Raw genomic sequence first — 7,315 nt, forward strand, 5'->3', positions numbered from 1 at the left:
ACCTTCCTTATGCTGCCCTGCAGTGTTGGCAATCCATCAGTCTGGTTGGTAATAGAACCCATAACCTTTTGTACCAAAGGTAAGTGTGCTACCTGTTGCACCACTGACATTGCAGTGATCACTAGGTATCAGTTCCATCCATGCAGTCATCATGGATTTGATTAGTTAGCCCTATTCTCACCCCTACCCTAAGCAGCTGACAGGCACCCTTACTCCACTGGTCTACTGTTACATACATACCTCTACATATGTGCCAATTCTGACTACAGCACTTTCGCTTTCTTGGCTATTACTGCACAACCAATCCTTGCACCAGGTACAGTAAACCTTAAGGTGTTGTGGTGAACCTCAGCACCTCCGTCCCTCAGAGGATGGGCAAGATAACATTGCCCTCTTCATTCTTGTTCCCCTCCCCAAAATAGATCAAAATGGGAAAAAAAACATAAAACCGATGGCTGTGAATGGTAATAGCTTGCCACTCAGTACAAATTGTTCAGAATGTGCCTCCTACAGTCTAAACTGCAACTCAGAAAAAAGATTTTTGCAATTAATCTGCAGTGCTGCATTTGATTTTGGCCAAGATGTTGGGGCACATATATATGCATGTCATGACAGTCTTCCAAGATTTCATGTGCATAATGTGAGGAAAGCATAAGCATAATAATATAATTGAGTTGTGCACCAACACTGATTTGCATCCTTTAATTTTGTTTTTGTTTGCAATATTAAAGCAACTCAGCCATGTGCCAAGATTCAGTGTCTCCCTCACCTTCCATCCTATATGTCACTGCCCTGTACTTTAGTTACCTACTCTGCAATAACTATTCATTGTACCGCTAAACCTCAGCCAGTCTTACCCTTTGTGAATCTCTCACAGTCTTATCTTAAAACATTCATAAAGTCATACATAGTTGACACCGTGTACAGTTCACCTGTATCATTGCAGAAAGACCTTCTGACACCTAGTGATTAGTGAAGATGTTTCTCTTTGGTCCATTTAATTGCTGGAGATGCTGTCCTAGGACAGACATCTATTAACATATGAGAACTGAAAGTCATGTGTTACATACCTTCTGGGTAGTACAAGCAGAGCAATTCTGTGTGCATATTTGAGATTCCTCGTTTAGATTAACTAAGCAATTTAGTCTGCTCAGTGCTTCGATCCTAACAGCAGTACCTAAACATCAACTAATAATACATTTAATTATATAGTGGAAAAGCACAAAACTATCTTTGTGCTCCTAATATGTAAGCACTCCACTAGATCTGTACAGCATGAATATTTCAGCCACTTATTTATAACATCAAAGAAGTCAACAGGATCTGTTAGATGGACAATTATGGGCTTTATTTTGGACATATAATCAGAATTAGGTCACATGACTTCAAAACAAACTCTGCGTTGTTTACATTAACTGTTAAAAAACGTAGTATCCTAAATAGTATAGTTGCAGAATGAAGGTTAAGGGAATTTGTTTGAACACTGTACATGTATGGTGCAAGTGTTCTACTTCATTATTATTAACAGTTAGTTCAGCATGAATAACTCTTTGTTTTTTATCATAAACTAGGCTCTCTCTTCTCCCCACAACACATCACTTCTAAACATGGCTTACCCAGTAATAAGCACCGCCAATAAAAGTTATTTAAAAGTACATTGTGGAAGGCACATAGAAAGAGCAAGAGAGGCTCAGGGAGGTGACGGGAGAAAGTATTCTTCTACATTATGAGTGGTGAAACTCCGAAACAACTTCTAATCAAGAAGCACAATAAAAAACTGTAAAAGAATTAAAAAGTGCATGGGACAATTATAAAGTCATTCTATGCAACAGAGAGAGAAAACGGTGTCCATAAAGTAGAATCTGTGGCTTATATGATAGACAGAAACTGGCAGACCAGGTGAGACAAGCATTCCTTATCTGCATTTATATTCTATGTTTCTCTTCACTGATTTTGAGGTAGTGGTGAATATCCAGAAAGAAAGAAAGAAACAGAAAGTAAACCATGAGGAACAGAACATAACAGACATCAGGCTGACATTTCTTTATTTGAAAGAATTTTTTTTGTATTTTATGATGCAGAATAAGTGAGGTATGTCATATGTAACTGAAATTAGAATTAGTCCAGAACATATAGGTTTTCTGAGTGAGTTAACACGGTGGTATATGTTTTCATAAGCTAAATATTTCCTAAAAATCACAAAACCTGCAAAGACATTGCAGTTCATTTATAAAAATTCCATGTGAAACGATAAGCCACCAGTTTTACCATTTGTAAGGGATATATTCATCATTAACCACATATGTCATTATCTACAATCGCAATAATAACAAACTATCCTCAGCACTCTTTCTAGATCTATCCAAGTCTTTTGACATGGTTGACCACAAAATGCTTATAAATACCTTGAAGGCCTTCTCCTTAAACAACCATGCACTCCAATGGTTTCAATCCTACCTGCAGGGCAGGCAACAGGCAGCCCTATGGCAGGACAAGCTATCATCTCACCTACCCATCACATTAGGAGTCCCCAGGGCTCGATACTAGGACCCCTCCTTTTCTCCATCATTATCAACGACCTTCATTCAGTCATCCCAGATGCTACCTGCATTCAATATGTGGATGACTCCACCTTGATTTGTTCTGACACCTCACCAGCTACTTTATTCACATTAACCCAAATTATCTTCAATACAGTGGAAAAATGGCTCTCCAATCCACATCTAATCCTAAACCCCAACAAAACTAAGTTTCTCCTCTTCTCCCCCACATGCAGGACCCCCCTGCCAACCTTCAACATAACTGCTAACAATGGCACTATCATCTCCCCAGAAGCCCAAACTAAACTACTGGGTGTCATAGTTGATAACAACTTGAAGTTTGATGTGCATATCAATCAAACTATCAAAACCCTTAATAAAAAAACTTGTCTCTCCTTACAAAATCAAACCTTTCCGTACCCCACTTGCTAGAACTGCAATTGCCCATTCCCATCTGCTATCAACTCTTCTCTATGCCTCACCTCTATTCTCCAACTAAAACAAAATAGATCTTAATAAACTATCATCTTGCTATAACCACATTGCCAAATTTGCTACTGGCACAGCCTACCGGGCACACCACTGTCACAACCTAAATCGCATAGGATGGTTTGAACTGCCAAGCCTACTGCAGTTCAATCAGCTAATAGTGGCACATAAAGTCCTTTACCAACCAGAAAATACACCTGCACTAAAAAATATTATCAGCCCCTACACCAGCACCCGGCCACTGCGATCATCCATTAGACTCCTAGTTCAAACATACAAATCCAACTACTCAGCTGGGGATTCTCTGTTTGCCAACTCTGTTGTTAAAATATGGAACAGACTCCCAGCTGACTTGACCCTAGAACCCTCACTAACTCAATTCAAAAACAAACTCAAGAAATACTTCAAAACTCATTGGTTATGTCCTTGCACTAACCCCGACTAGTGACCTCTCTCTTTCTTAGGTGCCTTACCTTCAACTACTTCTAACTTTTTTCTACCACTCCATTTCAGGAAGGGTCAATTGTATAACTGCTGCTCAGTGTGTCTTAAACCTGAATGTAATGTTATGTATGTTTAACTTTGAAAATAATGTTATGTTTTGTTAAAGTGTTTTATAATAAGTACTATATGTGCTAAATGTTGGTATTGCTTATGACTGTAATCTGCTTGAAACTAGCATTTACTAAATGTTCGATGTGTATTATTATCTTGGAGCTTTTCTCCATGGGCCACCACTGAAAATGGACATGTTTCCAGTCGGACTATCCTGGTCAACAAATGTAAAATAAATAAATAAATAATATTATATTGCATTTATTGTTTTCTTTTTAGAGTTTATAGCACATTTTGCTAGCTTAATTTGTCTTTATTTTTTCCCACTATTCATTAATTTTCAAAAGTATAACAAGGGCAACATTATAAGCCTGTATATCTAGTCGGATGCTGAAATATTCATAACCAAATAGTACCTCCCCTCTGCTTCGTACCCCCCCCACCTCTTTGTTAACTTCATTCTGCCTTTGCTGTACCACACCGCTGAACTGATCATCATGTCAGTAAACTGTGATGATGCAGAGGCCATGAGAGAAGATGACATAGTACATGAATGAGATGGGTGAATAAGCCTGCTGTTGCATTAATATTTAGTAAACCAGCAGCAGGAAAAGTAACCAAAATAACAGCGATCAATCAAACCTTTAATATTACTGTTTAAGAAGTCAGTGTTGTAACAGCTTTCTCACAACTCTGTACCACCATCAACTGCTAAAATCACATGCTGCCTCAGAAAAAAAACATCTGCGTAACATAATATGATTTATTTCTCTGGTATACTAAACTATGTCTTGATATAAATCTTTAAATCTTTAATTATAAAATAAAAAGGTATTTATGTGGGCATTCTAGAATTATATCTTAGCACTGTATGTAATGTAAGTGGTACCTACATTGTAATGACAAATTTTAAATGAACACATATTAAGATAGCAGTGACTATCTCAATGTACCAAAGAATATTAACAACATGACATTAAAGAAAGCCTGTCCCTCATCTGAATGACAGGTAGCAATGCCAAAGAATCCCTTTGTGACCTGAAAGCTTGGTATCTGTAAAAAGAAGAGCATATGTTCTTGCAGGAGAGTTACAAAACACTTGTTAGAAGGGAAAAAAAAACCTGAATTTACCATTCCAGGAATGGCACAGATTGTGTAACAGTAGGATACCTCTGAGATTCAGGCTAAACATAAACCAAGGTTACCAAACTGATAGTAAACGCTACTTTGTCAGCACAGAAAACATCTGTAGGATATATTGCGGTGGAAGAAGGATATCTACGTATCCTTGATCTTCACACATTAAAAATATTATTTCATGGCATTACCATGAGCAAAGGTTTAGCCACCCAGCTGTGAATGGTACACAGGTGTTTTATTCATGTTTCAGGTGCAGAGAGCATTAAGACGGGTAACGTATGACTACTTATCATGTGAAATAATGAAGACCTCATGAACATTTCAACCACAAATCTTCTAACACAGAAAAGGCACTTCTGCAAACCCAGTAGAAGTTAACAGAACAAGAGACGATGCATCTAAAATTCATTGGTACAGTGGGAATAATACATAGTTAAAGTTAATCATTTACACAATAGGAGCTATCCAAAACAAAACAACCACTCAGCTGCTGACATTTTAAATAATACCTACAAAACAGCGTAAAACTCACACAAAGTATGCAGTACAAACCAACAAAAACAAGAAGTTGTAGTCTATTAAAAATCAGAATTTAAAGGCAGAGTCACATGCTGTTCACTGTAAATATCTCTAAAGGTAATGTCAATAACTTACATAAACAGTCCTTTTAATGATTCTTGTCTGCAGACATTATGTGGAGGGACAGTATTAAATGTCTTTCAGTCCTGTCTCACTACATGCATCGAGTCTCCTCTGTTACCAGACCTCATCTGACTCACATTATTATGCCCTGCCCTGCATCCTATAAAGTCCTGTAAGTTTTGTTCATGCCCTGGGGAAGGAAAATAAATTGAAATCAAACTCTTGTTTTACATGAACACCAAAATATCTGTCATGTTTTTTGTCTCTGTTTATTTGGCAGTTCAAGTCCTAAAAGCTCTTTTTGTGTTTCCAGTAAAGAATGCAGAACTTAATTCTGGCACACACAGTTCCTTTTGTTGCACAGAGCACAAAGTTTTTCTGTCACCAATTAATTTATATGTAAAACATTACATCAGAATTTTCAGTTTCACTTCCAGTAATCCACATGCATTGATCTTTCTTTTAGTGCCATCTCAAAACAAGACACTTTTCCTCCTAGCCATTTTAGAAACTAAAGTGAAAACAATATGCAACCACTTGTAAAATTCTGCACTAGTCTCGCATATCTGCAACTTAAGGCTTTTTATTGCCACAAAGCTAAGCTCTGCACAAACAGTATCACCGCTGACTTATCACTGCCAAGTTCAGTTTTACCACTTTTAGAATTCCACATTTGGAATATCCATAAAACATCCGGAATAAGGGTAGTGTCATCAGGTTTTCCTGATATCTGGTAGATTGCAGACACTTCTCCATCTTTCGGTTTGTGTTATTTAGTTGAACTCAAGTTATTTGAATATAATCTTTGACCTTTATTCTGAAACCAATTAATATTAGATCTTTAAAGTGAATAGCATCAGGTGCTCTCTGTGTCTTCCTCCGCCTCTCTTCAGTAATACTGTTTTCAATGTAATTGTAATCAGTAATTTAGAGCTTCTTGTGTTTTCTCTCTCTCTGTCCCTGCCTTTTCTATTGGTACAACTGTCTATGGCTAGTAGTTTTCCAAGTGCTTTGATATCATTTAGCCAGCTCCATCGCACCAAGGAATAAAGCTATAACTGGGACCTAGGCAACCTGATTGATTAGTGACCAGATTACTGAAGGGTTAGCAAGATCGTACTATACTGACTTACTTATCTCGGAAAAGAGAGTTGGCTGATGGACGTACTACACTGATGTTCCCTGTCAAAGACATGAGAAGCTCTAGGTTGCACTGAATAAGTCACATGCAAAATGATGCCAGCAAAGTTCTTGCTGTAACTGGTGAAATACGTGTGTGAAAGCAGACAAGCATCAAATGGCCCTGGTGTAGCAACACCCACTTTGATTGTGTATAAAATACAGCATCTGCCAAGTCTAACGAGATTAGGGGCTTAAGTAAAAAAAAAAAAGTGTGTGATCTTCTGAATGACAGCTTATAAACAGAAGCTGAGGTTTAAAAACCACAGGGGAGAAACATGATAAAATAAAAAAAATGTGTTTGTATAAGTCATATTTTCAAAGTTGCCATCTCTCCTTTTAATTGTTTTGTAAAGAGATAAGCCCACTACAAGGAAGACAACTCAGCTAAATGAGTATACAACAACAACAAATGGAAATGGCTTCTGCTGGCTCCAGTTGTGACAGGCAAGTTCCTTCTTTGTGGAAGGCGCAACAACAACGACAGGAATCACATATCTAACCTAAGCTTCCTGTAGGTGTTATGGCAAACTAGAAATTATTGGCGGGGCTAATATTGCAAATTCTTGTTTCTGCTGGCAGCTTGGCAAGAAATCATGATTTTTATGACAGGTGTGAGAGCACAGTACTTCACTTTTTGATGAACTAAAGTATATCTAACAGTGTTTTCTCCACAAGATGAAACAATATCTAGGAATCCAGATTGCATGGGAAGACATACAGAGCCAAAGATATAAAAACACAGTGTGCAAACATTTTAACAGCTCAGT

At 37.6% G+C, this 7,315-nt stretch overlaps 1 protein-coding gene across 1 annotated transcript in view; it reads right to left on the reverse strand.

The window, feature by feature from the left end:
- IL34 (interleukin 34) overlaps positions 1-5,619 on the reverse strand; it is an 825,440-nt gene extending 819,821 nt beyond the window's left edge. Inside the window, exon 1 of the mRNA XM_044081308.1 lies at positions 5,379-5,619. The gene's annotated coding sequence lies outside the window, so the exon portion shown is untranslated. The remainder of the gene's footprint in view (positions 1-5,378) is intronic.
- Positions 5,620-7,315: the final 1,696 nt, after the last annotated feature.

The sequence above is a fragment of the Protopterus annectens genome, chromosome 8.part0, assembly GCF_019279795.1.
Source record: "Protopterus annectens isolate FY-2018-M chromosome 8.part0, PAN1.0, whole genome shotgun sequence".
NCBI lineage: Eukaryota > Metazoa > Chordata > Ceratodontiformes > Protopteridae > Protopterus > Protopterus annectens.